The sequence below is a fragment of the Procambarus clarkii genome, chromosome 12, assembly GCF_040958095.1.
Source record: "Procambarus clarkii isolate CNS0578487 chromosome 12, FALCON_Pclarkii_2.0, whole genome shotgun sequence".
NCBI classification, from domain to species: Eukaryota; Metazoa; Arthropoda; class Malacostraca; order Decapoda; family Cambaridae; genus Procambarus; species Procambarus clarkii.
The window spans coordinates 29,134,001-29,150,927 of NC_091161.1; positions in this window are offsets into that span (position 1 = coordinate 29,134,001).

The following is a 16,927-nucleotide window of genomic DNA, read 5'->3' on the forward strand; positions in this document are numbered from 1 at the left end:
ATCAATCATTATTAGTACCACTTACAATCGTCCTAGCACCAACATACCACAATATAACTTGAATAGACTCTTCAACTACACCAACGTCCCCGTCATCATGATGGCTAACCTCAACGCTAAACACTCCACTTTTCACCACAACACTCCAAACCAGCACGGACATAATCTCCACCAAATATATCTGTAAAACGACTAACGTTCCTGGGACCAGACATCTACACGTCCTATGCTAACAACGGCCTCGGGCGACCTGACTTCATATTCACAAACGGATCAGGCACCCACCTACACCACACAACTCCGTACCCCCTCATAGGCTCGGACCACATTCCTGTCACCCTCCATATCTCTCTCTCACACACAGAAAGTAGAGAGAGATACCAGAGAACCAGGAACGAGTATGTCAGTGTGAGAAGAGCAGCTGAGAAAAGGTATGAAAATGATATAGCTAATAAAGTCAAGACCGAACGAAAGCTACTACACAGTCACATCAGGAGGAAGACAACAGTGAAGGAACAGGTGATGAAACTTAGGGTGGGCGAGGACAGGTACACAGAGAATGACAAAGAGGTGTGTGAAGAACTCAACAAAAGGTTCCAGGAGGTCTTTACAATAGAACAGGGAGATGTCGCGGCGCTAGAAGAGGTGGCAGCAAACCAAGTGACCTTAGATAGGTTCGAAATTACAAGAGATGAGGTCAAGAAGCACCTATTGGAGCTGGATGTGAGAAAAGCTGTTGGGCCGGATGGAATCTCGCCATGGGTATTTAAAGAGTGTGCAGGAGCACTTTGCCTACCACTCTCCATAGTGTATAGTAGGTCACTGGAAACGGGAGACCTACCAGAAATATAGAAGACTGCTAATGTAGTACCAATATACAAAAAAGGTGACAGACAAGAGGCACTGAACTACAGGCCAGTGTCCTTAACTTGTATACCATGCAAGGTGATGGAGAAGATTGTGATAAAAAACCTAGTAACACATGCTGAAGAACAGAATGCTGATGTGATATACACGGACTTCGCAAAGGCTTTCGATAAATATGACCATGGCGTGATAGCACACAAAATGAAGTCAATGGGAATAACCGGTAAAGTAGGACGCTGGGTACTCAGTTTTCTGTCAAACAGGACTCAGCGAGTAACTGTCAACCATGTAAAATCTAGTCCAAGTGCAGTGAAAAGCTCTGTACCTCAGGGTACAGTCCTTGCACCGCTGCTTTTCCTTATTCTCATATCAGATATAGACAAAAATACAAGTCACAGCATCGTATCATCCTTTGCAGATGACACAAAAATCAGTATGAAAATTACCTTGGCTGAGGACATTGAAAAACTTCAAGCTGATATTAATAAAGTTTTCGACTGGGCCTCAGAAAATAACATGATGTTTAACAGTGATAAATTCCAGGTACTCAGGTACGGTAAAAATGAGGACCTTAAACATAATACAGAGTACAAAACACAATCAAATGTACCCATAGTAGGAAAACAGCATGTAAAGGATTTGGGAATAATAATGTCTGACGACCTAACGTTTAAGGAGCATAACCAAGCAAATATTGCGAAAGCCAGAAAAATGATAGGATGGATTACGAGAACTTTCAAATCCAGGGATCCCATCACAATGGTTGTACTCTTCAAGTCACTTGTGTTGTCCCGTCTTGAGTACTGCTCAGTACTCACTTCCCCCTTCAGTGCAGGAGAGATTGCTGAAATAGAGGGAATACAGAGAACATATACGGCACGCATAGACGCAATAAAGCACCTAAATTATTGGGATCGTCTCAAAGCCCTCCAAATGTACTCACTAGAAAGAAGACGAGAAAGATATCAAATAATATACACCTGGAAGATACTGGAGGGCCAAGTACCAAATCTACACAGTAAAATAACAACGTACTGGAGTGAACGACATGGACGAAAATGTAGAATAGAACCAGTGAAGAGCAGAAGTGCCATAGGCACAATCAGAGAACACTGAATAAACATCAGAGGTCCGCGGTTGTTCAACGTCCTCCCAGCAAGCATAAGAAATATTGCCGGAACAACCGTGGACATTTTCGAGTGGAAACTAGATTTATTCCTCCAAGGAGTGCCGAACCAACCAGGCTGTGGTGGGTATGTGGGCCTGCGGGCCGCTCCAAGCAACAGGCTGGTGGATCAAACTCTCACAAGTCGAGCCTGGCCTCGGGCCGGGCTTGGGGAGTAGAAGAACTCCCAGAACCCCATCAACCAGGTATCAACCAGGTAACATCTGGAGAGAAGAGACTTCGTGACAACCCATCAACGTGGGTTCAGGGAGGGTAAATCTTGCCTTACAGGCTTGATAGAATTCTACGATCAGGTGACAAAGATTAAACAAGAAAGAGAAGGGTGGGCGGACTGCATTTTTTTGGACTGTCCGAAAGCCTTTGACACAGTACCCCATAAAAGGTTGATGCATAAGCTGGAGAAACAGGCAGGAGTAACTGGTAGGGCGCTCCAGTGGATAAGGGAGTACCTAAACAATAGGAAGCAGAGAGTTACAGTGAGGGGTGAGACCTCAGACTGGCGTGAAGTCACCAGTGGAGTCCCACAGGGCTCTGTACTTGGACCTATCCTGTTTCTGATATACGTAAATGATCTCCCAGAGGGTATAGACTCATTCCTTTCAATGTTTGCTGACGACGCCAAAATTATGAGAAGGATTAAGACAGAGGAGGACAGCTTGAGGCTTCAAGAAGACCTGGACAAGCTGCAGGAATGGTCGAACAAATGGCTGTTAGAGTTTAATCCAAGCAAATGTAATGTAATGAAGATAAGGGTAGGAAGCAGGAGACCAGATACAAGGTATCACTTGGGAGATGAAATACTTCAAGAGTCAGAGAGAGAGAAAGACCTGGGGGTTGATATCACGCCAGACCTGTCCCCTGAAGCTCATATCAAGAGGATAACAGCAGCAGCATATGCCAGGTTGGCTAACATAAGAACGGCCTTTAGAAACTTGTGTAAGGAATGTTTCAGAACATTATATACCACATATGTCAGACCAATCCTGGAGTATGCGGCACCAGCATGGAGTCCATATCAAGTCAAGCATAAGACTAAAATGGAAAAGGTTCAAAGGTTTGCCACCAGACTAGTACCCGAGCTGAGAGGTATGAGCTACGAGGAGAGACTACGGGAATTAAACCTCACTTCGTTGGAAGACAGAAGAGTTCGGGGGGACATGATCACCACATTCAAGATCCTCAAGGGAATCGACAGGGTTGATAAAGACAGGCTGTTTAACACAAGGGGCACACGTACTAGGGGACACAGGTGGAAAATGAGTGCCCAAATGAGCCACAGAGATATTAGAAAGAACTTTTTTAGTGTCAGAGTGGTTGACAAATGGAATGCATTAGGAAGTGATGTGGTGGAGGCTGACTCCATACACAGTTTCAAGTGTAGATATGATAGAGCCCAATAGGCTCAGGAATCTGTACACCTGTTGATTGACAGTTGAGAGGCGGGACCAAAGAGCCAGAGCTCAACCCCCGCAAGCACAACTAGGTGAGTACAACTAGATGAGTACACACACACACACACACAAATCTTCATACAGGGTCTCCCACGTTTTGCATACAACAGAGCTAACTGTCTCTTGCATATTGTAAATACTGCCCAGACCAAACATTCACACATGATGACAAAACACCCGAGGACATTGACACCCAACTACACCTTATACAATACAGTCACAAGCAGCGGCTGCAACAACACCGCTCATCACCCACAGGAGAAGGTACTCGTTTACCCCTTCCATACGAGCCAGGAGACTTATCACACACTACCAAAACAGATTCATACAAAACCAGCACAGACATGGCCAAGTACTCTTTGGCCTCACTATACTCTGATACCGTTTACTCAATAGTCTGGTCAATGCTCACGCCAAGCAATAATGTGCCTAGTTTTTTATCTATATAAATAAAAATGGAAGTGTTCGTTTGTGCATAACCGCTAATCTCAAAGTTCTTTACCGGTTGCTTTGAAATTTTCACACAATGTTCCATTCGCATCAGAGCAGATTTTTTATATGCATACTAAATAGATGTCACGTCTGTGACGGTACAAAAAAAATGCTTTTTCAGAAAAATTCTGGTTTACATGTGTTTTTCATGTGAGGGAAATCTTCGAAACCTCTTTACCGATTCCTTTGAAATTCTGACGACATTGCATTCGAATAGGCGCATCTTTTTTATATATCTACTATATACATGGCTCTCCTGTGACAGGGAAAACACATGCTTTTTTGAAAAACAGCGCCATCTGTTGGTCGTAAGAGCCACACACGATGTAACCGAAAGTCCTTCACCGATTGCTTTGAAATTTTTACAATATTGCATTCGAATAGGCGCATCTTTTTATATACCTACTATATAGATTCCACCCCGGTGACAGGTAAAAACATGCGTTTTTGAGAAACAGCACCATCTGTTGCACATAATAACAACATGCACGAAACACTAAATATGTCAGTAATTCCATTTCAATGTTTCCGATTGCATTGATAAATTTTATTTTCATAGATTTCGATTTTTTTATTTTTGTTTGAATTATTTTGTGTGACATTGTGTTGGAATTGAGCTGTGTTGTTTGCCATACGGTTCATTTCGTAAGTACAAATAGAGATGCCATACCTATGGCAGGTATAACTGTTTTTCTTGGAAAACAGCACCATCTGTTGCACGTAAGAGCAACACACATGCTATACTAAATATGTTACAATTCCATTTCATTGTTTCTGATTGCATTGATAAATTGAATTTTCATATATTTTGATTTGATTATTTTGTGTGAATTGCAGTGGAATTGAGCTGTGTTGTTTTACCATACCGTTCATTTCCTGGGTATGTTTTATTTTTATTTTTTCATATTTTCATTTTATTTTTTAACTTTTTCTTATATTTCAGTTATTGGAACATCAGATCACTTTATGTTCCCAATTTCTGATGGGAACATCAGACCATTTGGGAAGGCATTGGACGAGGGAGTGGGGAATGGTGGTGATGACGAGAGGACGGAAGTGAGAGATGGTGGGGAGGACGAGGGGACAGGGAAGTTTGGGATGGTGGGGACGAGGGGATGGGGGAATGGAGAATGGTTGGGAGGGCAAAGGGACAGGGGAGTGGGGCATTGTGGGAGGGAAGTGGAGCATGGTGGGAAGGAAGAGGGGATGGTGGAGTTGGGAATGTTTGGGAGGCCAAGGAGACTGGTGAGAGGGGAATGGTGGGGAGGACTGGGGGACAGGGAAGGTTGCTGTGGCTCAGCAACGCACATGTGATGCAGAGCCACAGCAACACGTGGCCGGGTACTGCTAGTTATTTATAAAATAAACAAAATTTACAAATACACAGCACAAATACAAACCCTTAAGAATTTTGTAAATTCATTAAAAAAATCTGGCTAAACAACTACACCACTTTCAAACAAATCACTTACTCCCAACGACAGAAACATCACTGACTCGACAGAGGTCATACAAGTTTTCCGGCAACACGGGCAGACAATCTTTCACCTACACAGCCAACTGCACTTCAGAACCGCTGACACCAGGAGAGGTCAAGATAATGCTACTTAGGCCCCCCCCCCCAACAGAGCCCCGGAGGCCTCGGGTATAAGGCATAAACTCATTAGACGTCTCCCAATGACGCTTATCAATGGCCTGACTGCTCTCAATAGTACCTCCCATGTTCCAGATAATTTTCTCAACTCTTGAAAAGTAACTGCTATTCTCATCCCAATACCAGGAAAACCACATAATGACCCCAAAAACTACCGACCAATCAACCTACTTGAAACGCTCGGGAAGATTTTCGAGCATCCAGTAAACCTCAGACTTAGACAACATCTTAATGACAATGACCTACTAAATGAAAGACAGTTCGACTTCTTGTCCCACAGGTCGACGCATGACGCTCCTATAATAGTGCTGAACTACATACTAATCAACCAGAAAGTAAGTAAGTAATTATCAAAAGAAGGCACCAAACCGGGAAGGCTATGTAGCACCATCAAATACGCAAAATAATCAGAGGGCGCTAAAGATCACCAAGGATGCCAATACGAGAACGAAAACGCATAAGGCGAACGATATCAAAAGTATCCGAGTCACCTAGAATTCTATCGAGGGACAGGTGACCGCGAGGGGCGGTCGGAAAGCAAGACACACGCTCGTCCTGGAAGTCAGGACATTCAAGAAGGACATGCAAGACCGTAAGAGGGACAATGCAACTAGGACAATAAGGAGCAGGGCGGCGCTCCATCATGTGACCATGGGTTAAGCGAGTATGGCCAATACGCAACCTCGCCAGAGCTGTTTCCCACTGCCGGTTACGGTGGAAGGAGGACGGCCACGAGGAAACACAACATTTAAGAGTACGTAGCTTGTTACCAGTAACAGACAACCAAGAAGCCTGCCAACGGGTAAGGACTGAGGAATGGATAACCGGGTAAAAGTCGGAATACGGAATGCCTTTACGAGAGATGGGACAAGAGCGGACAGCTTCCTTGGCGGCAGCATCCACACGCTCATTTAAAGACACACCAATATGGCTGGGAACCCAACAAAACTCAACCGACTTAAGGAGGCTTATTACAGGTTTCGTAAAAATTTTTCAATTTGTTTATAAATTTATTTCTGAAATGGTTATAGAAAGTGCTGCAACTGGTCCAAGTTTCAGCATCACACCCTAAACAGAAAAAGAAGAAAAAAAATACACAACGTATTATGCAACGAATTTTCAAAATTTTCAAATAATTTCAGGGAACACATGTGTCAACTAAAATCATTTCTATAACACTCAGATATTAAATTAACACATAATAAAGGATTGTATTGATCAGTTTTATCAAAAAAAGTGTTTAGCGCAATAATATAATTATTCAAAGTTACCCTTCCAAAAATATGCAATAAATGATGTTTATAAATTTTTATAAAATCAACAAATGGACTTTGGACTAAAATGTTTAAATAGGTTGTAGAAGTACAAACTCTACATATATGGTGTAATTTGCATGCAAATTGATTAATAAATGAAAGCTGAGAAACACCTTGAAGTTGTAAATTACTTTCCAGAGTAAAATAAAGATCCAAGTTCGGCCACCTGTAGCTGAGCTTGACTTCGACAAATTTCGTTCATAATTGGCACCCTTGCAGATAGGCATCCATTGAGCAAGGTGTGCAAGTTTCATGCAAATCCCTTGATAACAAACGAGAAAAAAAATTGGCCAAAAAAAAAAAAATTGTCAAAAAAAAAAAAAAAAAAAATTTACATATAAATATATTGCACATACATATTACAATTATTACAAGAGTTTGTGCTTCTACAGCACATAGTAGACATTTTAGTTGACACATGTGTTTCCAGAGATTATTTGAGAATGTTGAACATTCGTTGCATAATACGTTGTGTATTTTTTTTCTCCTTTTCTGTTTAGGGTGTGATGGTGAAACTTGGACCAGTTGCAGCCTTTTCTATAATCATTTCATAAAAATTTTTATAAGCAAATTGAACAACTTTTAATTTATACCGATATGCCCCCTTAAATTTACTGTGAACGAGAAACAGCCAATGCTGGATCTCGACAACTACTGGATGAACCGGATTAAAGGACCCGAGAGCCATGAGGGCACTACGAGAGTCAATAACAACTACAAAGGAAGACTGACAACGAGAAAGCAGGAGACGAAGAGCATAGAGAATAGCATAAAGTTCCGCTGTAAAGATGCTAGTCTCCGGAGGCAAGCGACACATATAAGTGCGATCAGGAAAAACAACAGATTAGCCAACACCGTCCGCTGACTTAGACCCATCGGTGAAGACAGAAACGGAGCGGGAGTGAGAAGAAAAGTGCTCGAGGAAAAGGCGTTTTAGAACCGTAGGAGGGGTAAAAGCTTTAGTGATACGGGTCAAGGATGTACAAAACCGCGGAAGAGGGACCCTCCACGGGGGCAAAGAAGGAACAACACGAGGAGAAACATCAGAAATATGAACGGAAAGAGAATCCTGTAGGCGAGATAACCGGACAGAAAGAGGGAGGTGGTGAAGAGGAACAGGAACCGCAGGAGGGGTAAAAGTTAAAGCACGACAGAGGCGAGAGGAAGGATGTTGCAAGGACCGCGCAAGATAGCGAAGACAGTAGCGATCACGGCGGTCCTGGAGAGACAGGAAGCCAGTGTCAACATACAAGCTAAGGATGGGAGTCGAACGAAAGGCACCAGAACTGAGGCGCAACCCAGTATGGTGCAAAGCATCAAGACGGCGAAGAGTAGGAGGAGAAGCAGACGAGTAAGCAGGGCAACCATAATCGAGCTTTGACAGGACGAGAGAGGAATGTAAAGCAAGGAGAGTGCGCCTATCTGCCCCCCAAGAAGTATGGGACAAGACCCGAAGGAGGGTAAGGGCCTTAGAGCACTCAACACGGAGGTAAGAGATATGGGGAGACCAAGACAAACGAGTGTCAAGGAATAACCCCAAAAGCTTCGCGGAATCTTTGTATTCAAGGGGATGACCATAAAGGGACAAAGAGGGACGAAGAACAACCCGTTTCCGCGTAAAAGTCATGGCACAAGTCTTAGAAGTAGAGAACTTGAAGCCATGATCTGTGGCCCAAGACGACACGGCATCAATTGCAAGTTGAAGCCGGCGTTGAAGGAGAGGCGAATCATCACCCTGACAACAAAGGGTAAGATCATCGACATAAAGTAGCGGAGAAGACACCAGAAGGAAGAGAGGAAAGAAGACCATTGAGGGCAACCAGAAAAAGAGTAGTGCTCAGAACACTACCCTGGGGCACACCTTCGTATTGCTGAAAAGAGGGAGAGAGAGCGGTACCAAGGCACACCCGAAAGGAACGACGAGAGAGGAAGCTGCGGAGAAAGAGAGGGAGATGACCACGAAGGCCAAAAGAATGAAGTTGAGATAGGATTTGATAACGCCAAGTGGTGTCGTAAGCCTTTTCAAGGTCAAAAAGGACGGCAACAATGGAGGTCTTCGCAGCAAAAGCAGTACGAATATAGACCTCCAAGTTCACCTGGACATCTGTCGTGCTGCGGCACTTGCGGAAACCAAATTGAGAAGGGGAGAGGAGGTGATGGTGTTCCAGGAACCACATCAGACGAACGTTAACCATACGTTCAAAGAATTTGCAGACACAACTTGTGAGAGCAATAGGGCGAAAGTCCTTAGGGGAAGTACCCAGAGACCCTGATTTGCGAACAGGGAGGACAACGGCATCGAGCCAGTCCTCAGGGACTGACGACGACTCCCAGATTCGATTATACAGACTCAGTAAATACTGAGACGTGCTCGGAGGGAGATGGCGAAGCATCTCATAATGAATACCATCGGAGCCCGCCGCCGTAGAACCGCAGAGGGTCAGGGCAGAACGAAGTTCAGAGAGAGAAGGGATCATTATAGGGAAGCTGAAGATGAGTGCAGAAATCTAAAGGACGAGACTCAAGGACAGGTTTACGAAGAAGGAAAGATTGGGGAAGATGAAGACCAGAGCTAACAGAAGAAAAGTGGGAACCCAGTTCGGAAGCGACCTGCAACGGGTCCGCCACAAGAGTATCATGGAGGTGAAGGACCGGTGAAACATCGGGAACGAACTTACCCGCTATCATGTGGATATGCTTCCAGATCTGGGCCAGAGGGGTTTCGGACGTAATCGTTGAGACATAAGATGCCCAACATTCACGTTTAGCCGTACGGATGGCCCTACGGGCCACCGCACTCGCTTTCTGAAAGAAAAGAATCGGTCGTCGGCCTACGGCGGTACCTCTTCCAGGCTGCACGCATACAGCGGACAGCCCGAGCACAGTCCGCATTCCACCAGGGAACGCACTTCCGTGGACCCCGGGAGGAAGAGCGAGGGATAGAGCGGAGGGCAGCGTTGAAGACAGTGTCATGAAAAGGAGGAGAGCGCGAGAGAGAGGCAGAAGGGATAGGTCAGAGAGAGTAGCACGGAGGGAAAATAGGGTCCAGTCCGCCTTAGCAAACTGGCACCTAGGGAAAGAGAGGGAAGGGCGAAAAGAGAAAAAGGAAACAAGGATGGGGAAATGATCACTTCCATGGAGGTCATCAAGAACCTGCCACATGAAATCTAAGTAAAGAGAAGAAGAGCAGAGAGAAAGATCAAGACAAGAAAGGGTGCGAGTCCAAGAGTCCAAATGAGTGGGCTCACCAGAATTCAGAAGAGACAGGGAAGAAGAGAGGAGAAACGGCTCAAGAAGGCGACCCCGGGTATTCGTCAGAACGTCACCCCAAAGAGAATGTCGACAATTGAAGTCACCCAGCAGGAGCACAGGCTCCGGCAAGGAGTCTAGGAGGTGTTTCAAATCAGGAAGAGAAAGCGGGACACTCGGGGGGAGATAAATGGAACAAACCGTGTACCATTTCCCCACAAAGACATGAGCAGCAGAACAATGGAGAGGCGAAGGAAAAAGTAAAGGAACAAATGGAACATCAGTACGAATCAAAAGAGCAGAAGAATTAGAAGCCCCAGCAACAGCTGAGGGGAGGGAGAGAAAGGAACCCGCCAAACACACACCGAAACTACGACGTTGGTACAACGTTCGAACACGTTTTAACACCTCCTAACCAGTTATAACAACCAATATAGAAAGTTGTAACAACGTTCTAATACGTCATAAACACGTTAAGCCAAGATATAACAACTTTATTACAAGTTGTAACAAGCGGAAAATAGAGACAGTTTCGGTTTGTGTTTCCAGGGAATAGTCACGAAAACGACCAGGACGAGCACCAAGCATCGGCTCCTGGAGACAGACACAAAGGGGCGAAAACCGCGAAATCAGAAGTTGGAGTTCGAGGAAATTAGCGTAATAACCTCGAACGTTCCATTGAAGAATGGACAACGACGAGAAGAGAAAGGACAAAAACAGAGAACAAGGAAGAAACAAAGGCGAAAGAGCAACATAGCACGTTAAAGAATATCAGGGTCGGGATCAGGGTCAGCAAAGTCAGGGTTAGGGGGCATGGGTAAACTGAGCAAAGACGGAGGGAAGGAAACGGGAGAACAGATCAGAGGTGGGCAGGCGGGGTCCGGAGGAGGAGGAGGAGGAGGAAGAGGAGGAGACAACGGAGAGGAGCAGGCAAGGACAGCAGCAGGAAGAGGAGGGGTAGAAAGAGGGGAGCGCACCCCAGCAAGAGCAGCAACCGAAAGGGAAGCAGGGGCCAAAGAAACCTCCATAGCAGGAACAGGGGGCGCAAGCACTGAAACGGGAGGGGAAGGAGCAACAGAGCCAGAAGGAGGAGCTGAGGAAGAAAGCGAAGCCTTCTTACCCGCCGGGGAAGAGGAAGGAGAGGAGCCAGGCTTACGCTTCTGGCTTAAAGAGACCGGTGTCCCAGCAACTACGTACCGGGCAACGGATTCCAGTGTCTCAACAGGAGAAGCCGAACGAGAGCACACACGACGGCCGTTAGGAGAGCGATGGACATCCGCCCGCACCGACAGGCGGTGGGGAGAGCCGATAGATGGAGGAAGAGGATGGGAAGGAGGATCGGAGGGGGACGAGGAAGAAGACACAGAAGACACGACAGACCGGGTAGAAGGAAGGGGAACCCCAGACAGAGGACCAGGAGGAGGATCCTTCGGGAGAGAACCCAAAGGAACAGAGGAGGGGGCAGTGGGCGCATCAGGGTCCAAGGCCCGGAAACGGTTGTGAGTCTGAGGAAGGTGGGAAGGACGAGGAGAGGAAGAGCGCAACACGCGAGCATAAGAGATATTAGCTTAAGGCGGGAGCCGGCGAACCTGGCGCCTCGCCTCAGGAAAAGATAAACGCTCCCGGTGCTTCAAGTTGAGGACGGCTGCCTCAAGCTTGTAATGGACACACGCACGGGAGAAGGTAGGATGGGCCTCACCGCAGTTGAGGCCACGAGCCTGGGGAGAAGTGCACTCCGACTTAGAGTGACCTTCGCCACCACACAAAGGACAGAGAGAGAGTCCCGGAGCAGCGGAGGGCACCATGCCCAAACCTCCAGCACTTGTTGCAGAGCCGAGGAGAAGGAATGTACTCCTGGACAGAGCACCTGGCACCAGCAAGAATGACAGAGGGTGGAAGGGTCCTACCATTAAAGGTAATCTTCACAACCCGGAGGGGTTGACGGCGACTACCACGAGGGGGACGAGTAAACGTGTCCACCTGGAGAATAGAATGGCCCTGGGCAGCGAGGATATGCCGAATATCGTCGTGGCAGTCGCGCAGGTCCCGAACACCGGTCGCAACATGGGGCGGGAGCAAAATAGTGCCAACACTGGCATTCAACTGAGCGTTCTTCGAGACCCGAACGGGGGTCTCGCCAAGGCAGGATAAGGAAGCCAAGCGGGAAGCAGCATCCTGAGAAGGAGCAGCAACGACACGTGTACCGAGACGAGTGGGGTTGAAAGTAATGGAGGCATCCACGGAATCAATGAGATGTCGATGGAGGGAGAAATCGTCAGGAGGCGCAGAATCAAGAGGGAGGAGATCAAAATATTTGGCCCACGAAGCGGGACCAAACAAGGCTTGATAGGAAGCAGAACTGGAAGGAATCGAGCGAGGGCGGCCGTGACGAGGACGGCGGTGAGAACCCCCAGAGAGAGACGGGTTAAAAGGCGCAGTAGTTACAACTAGAGAAGGAGCCGCGCCAGGGGACGAGGTAGTCACCACTGGGGGCTTGGGGCTCGACCCAACCACTGAGGAGGTAGGGGAGCCAGGGGAAGGAGTCAGAGAGGCCAAAGGAGGAGCAAGGTCGGGGCCCAATGCAGCCGAGGCTACAGAGCCCGGTCTTCCAATACGGACCAACTCGGGGGCTTGGTCGCCCACCCCACGAGCCTGAGAAGGTAAACCAGAAGCAGCCGAAACAGGGGTTATCATCTTGACGAAAAGAAGAATTCATTCACGAATGTGCCCCCACACCCACCATGGAGCCACAATTAGAGGCAGGACACCCAACAAGAAGCTATCGCCGATCTTGTTGGGGCCTCCTAGGGGTGCGTCGGGAGTATACGCCCCACAAACGCCACCTTAAGAAACCGACAGTCCGTCGAGATCGGGTTCAGTGACGAAAAGGGGATTGACAATAAAAGGTTCCCCTCGCTCTCGACGTCGGGTACTACAGTTCTACGGGTGCAAGAGTATGCCTCCTCAAGCACCCGGGCGTCAAAATAGAAGAAGTCCAAGGGAAAAACCAGAACGAGCAAAAGGTCGGCAGGAAACGGCAAGCAGATAGGAGAAGAGGGGGGAGAAAAACGAAACAGAAGGAAAAGGAAAAGATGACCAGCAGAATTGCAGAGGACAGCAGCAGGAGCACGAGGCTAGAAAAGGACTGTCCCAAGGAGCATCACACTCTGGCAGCCGTCCACTAAGCCCCCACACGGCGACAACGAGCTGAGCGGGGAGGGGGGTGATCCAGGGTAGTGGTAGATGTTTGAGCGACTCGGGTGGCCAAAATACGCCAAAGCAAAAAGTCCCTCCTTCGACTATGCAGACACGAACACCAACGCACCAAAAAAGCTACACTTGGCAAAAGCCCTAATTCGTCCTCACATAACATACACCCTAATGTCCCTAATGCTCTCAGCCAACACAAGTAAGTAATTATCAAAGAAGACCAAGTCAGGAAGGCTATGTAGCACCATCAAATGTATGGAATAATCAGAGGGCGCTAAATATCACTGAAGATGCCAATATGAGAACAGAAACGCATCAGGCGAGCGATATCAAAAGAATCCGATTCACCAAGAAATCTATCGAGGGATAAGTGACTGCGGGGGACGGTCTGACAGCAAGACACATGCTCGTCCTGGAAGTCAGGACATTCAACAAGGATATACACAACTATAGGAGGGACAATGCAGTTTGGACAATAAGGAGCAGGGCGGCGCTCATTAAGTGTACGTGAGTTAAGCCCGTATGGCCAATACGCAGCCTTGCCAGAGCTGTTTCCCATCGTCTGTTACAGTGTTATGAGGAAGGCCACAGGGACGCACTACGAGTACGTAGTTTGTTACCAGTAACAGAAGACCAACAACCCTGCCAACGGGCAAAGATGTAGGAATGAATAACTAGGTAAAAGTCGGAATAAGGGACATTTATGAGCGATGGGACAAGTGCGAATAGCTTCCTTAGCGGCTGCAGCCGCACGCTCATTTAAAGAGCCTCCAATATGGCTGGGAACCCAGCAAAACTGAATTGTTTTAAATCTACTGGAGATAAGAAACAGTCAATGTTGAATCTCGACGACCACCAGATGGACTGGATTAAATGGCTCCAGAGCCATGCAAGCACTGCGAGAGTCATCTACAACCACAAAGGAGGATTGACAGGGAGAAAGCAGGAGACAAAGAGCAGAGAGAATAGCATAAAGTTCTGCCGTGAAGATGCTATTCTCCGGAGGCAGGCGACACATAGATGTGGTCAGGAAAAACAGTAGCCTACACTGTCTGCAGACTTAGACCCATCTGTGAAGATAGAGACTGAGCGGTAATGTCAAGAAAAGTTTTCAAAAAAAGACGTTTCAGAACTGTAGAAGGGGTAAAAGCTTTAGTGATGTGGGTCAGGGATTTGCAATATTGAGGAAGGGGACCCACCACAGGGGCAAGGAATGAACAAAATGGAGAAATATTAGTGATACTAATCTAAAGAGAATTTTGCAGGCGAGAAAACCGGACAGAAAGAGGGAGATGGTGAAGGGTAACAGGAACTACAAGAGGGGTAAAAGTCAAAGCACGACACAGGCGAAAGTGAGGGTGTTGTAAAGACCGCGCAAGGTAGCAAAAACTGTATCCAACTCGGCGGTCCTGGAGAGACAGGAAGCCAGTGTCAACGTATAAGCTGAGGGCAGGAGTCGAACGAAAGACACCAGACCTGAGGCGCAGCCCTGTATGGTGCAAAAGTTCAAGACGACGAAGAGAAGGAGAAGCAGAAGAGTAAGCAGGGCAACCAAAATCAAGTTTACAGTATGAGAAAGGAATGCAAAGAGAGGAGTGAATGCCTATCCTCTCCTTAAGAATTATGAGACAGAACCTTAAGTAGGTTAAGGACCTTAGAGCCTTCAACACGAAGGTAAGGGATATGGGGCGACCAAGACAAACGAGTGTCAAAGATTAACCCCAAAAGCTTCGCAGAATCTTTGTACACAAGGGGAAGACCATAACGCGACAAAGAAGAACGAAGGGCGACATGCTTTCGAGTATAAGTCGTAGCACAAGTCTTAGATGCAGAGACCCTTTACGAGATGATTGGTGACCAAAGATGACACGGCATCAATCGCAAGTTGAAGCCGCCGTTGAAGGAGAGGCGAATCACCACCTCGACAGCAAAGAGAAAGATCGTCGACATAAAGAGCGGAGAAGATGCCAGAAGGAATGAAGGAAAGGAGACCATTCAGAGCAACCAGAAAAGAGTAGTGCTCAGAACAGTACCTTGGGGTACACCTTCATATTGTCGATAAGAGACAGAGAGAGTGGTACCAAGCCTGACTAAAGGAACGATGAGAGAGGTAGCTTTGGAGGAAGAGAGGGAGATTACACGAAGGCCAAAAGAACGAAGTTGGGACAGAATATAATATCTCCAGGTTGTGTCATAAGCCTTTTCCAGGTCAAAGAGGACAGCAACATCGGAAGTCTTCGCAGCAAAAGCAGTACGAATATAGACCTCCAAGTTCACCAGGACATCAGTTGTGCTGAGGCACTTGCGAAAACCAAATTGAGATGGAGAAAGGTGGTGATGGTCTTCCAAGAACCACATCAGACGAACATTTACCAAATGCTCAAAGAGTTTGCAGACAGATCGTGAGGGCAATAGGACGGACGTCCTTAGGGGATGTCCCGAGAAACCCCGGTTACCAAAGAGAAATTACAACGGCATCGAGCCGTTGTAATTTCAAGATTACATTTCAAAATGTAATCTCAGGGACTGACGACTACTTCCAGACCTGGTTATACAGACTCAGTAAATACTGACACGTGCTAGGAGGGCGATGGCGAAGCATCTCATAATGAATGTCATTCGAGCCCGCTGCCGTACAAGCACAGAGGGCCAGGGCAGACTGAAGTTCAGAAAAAGCGAAGGGATCGTAATAGGGAAGGCGGAGATAAGTGCGGAAATCTAAGGGATGAAATTCAAGAAAGGGCTTACGAAGAAGTAAGGATTAAGGAAGATGAGAACCAAAGCTAACAGTAGAAAAGTGGTAACCCAGTTCGGTTGTGATCTGCACTGGTTCCGCCACAAGAGTAGTACAGAGGTGAAGAACCGGCGAGATATCTGGATCGAACTTACCCACAATCTTACGGATCTTCTTCCAGCTCTGCGGCAGAGGAGTATCGGACGTAATGGTGGAAACATAAGTTTTCCAACTCCTGCACATAGCTGAACGAAAGGTCATACGGGCCACCGCATTTGCTTTCCGAAACAAAATAACAGAATCAACCGTCTGCCAGCGTTGATGTTTCTTCCATGCCGCACGCTTAGGACGGACAGCCCGAGCACAGTCTGCATTCCACCAGGGAACGAACTTCAGCCTTCACTTCACTTCCCAAGGAGAAAGAGCGAGGAATAGAGCGGAGGGCAGCGTCAAAGACGGTGTCATAAAAGAGGAGGAGGATGCAAGGAGGAGGGCGCAAGGAGAGGTCAGAGAGAGTAGCACGGAGGGTGAATAGGTTCCAGTCGGCTTTGGCAAACTGCCACCTAGAGAAGGAGAGGGGAAGGTGGAAATAGAAAAAGGAAACGGATGGGGAAATGGTCCCCGTTATGGAGGTCATCAAGAACCCGCCACGTGAGATCTAAGTAATGGGACGACGAGCAGACACACATCAAGACAGGAAAGGGTGCGAGGTCCAGAGTCCTCATGGGTCGGCTCAAAAGAATTCAGTAGAGAGAGGGAAAGAGAGAG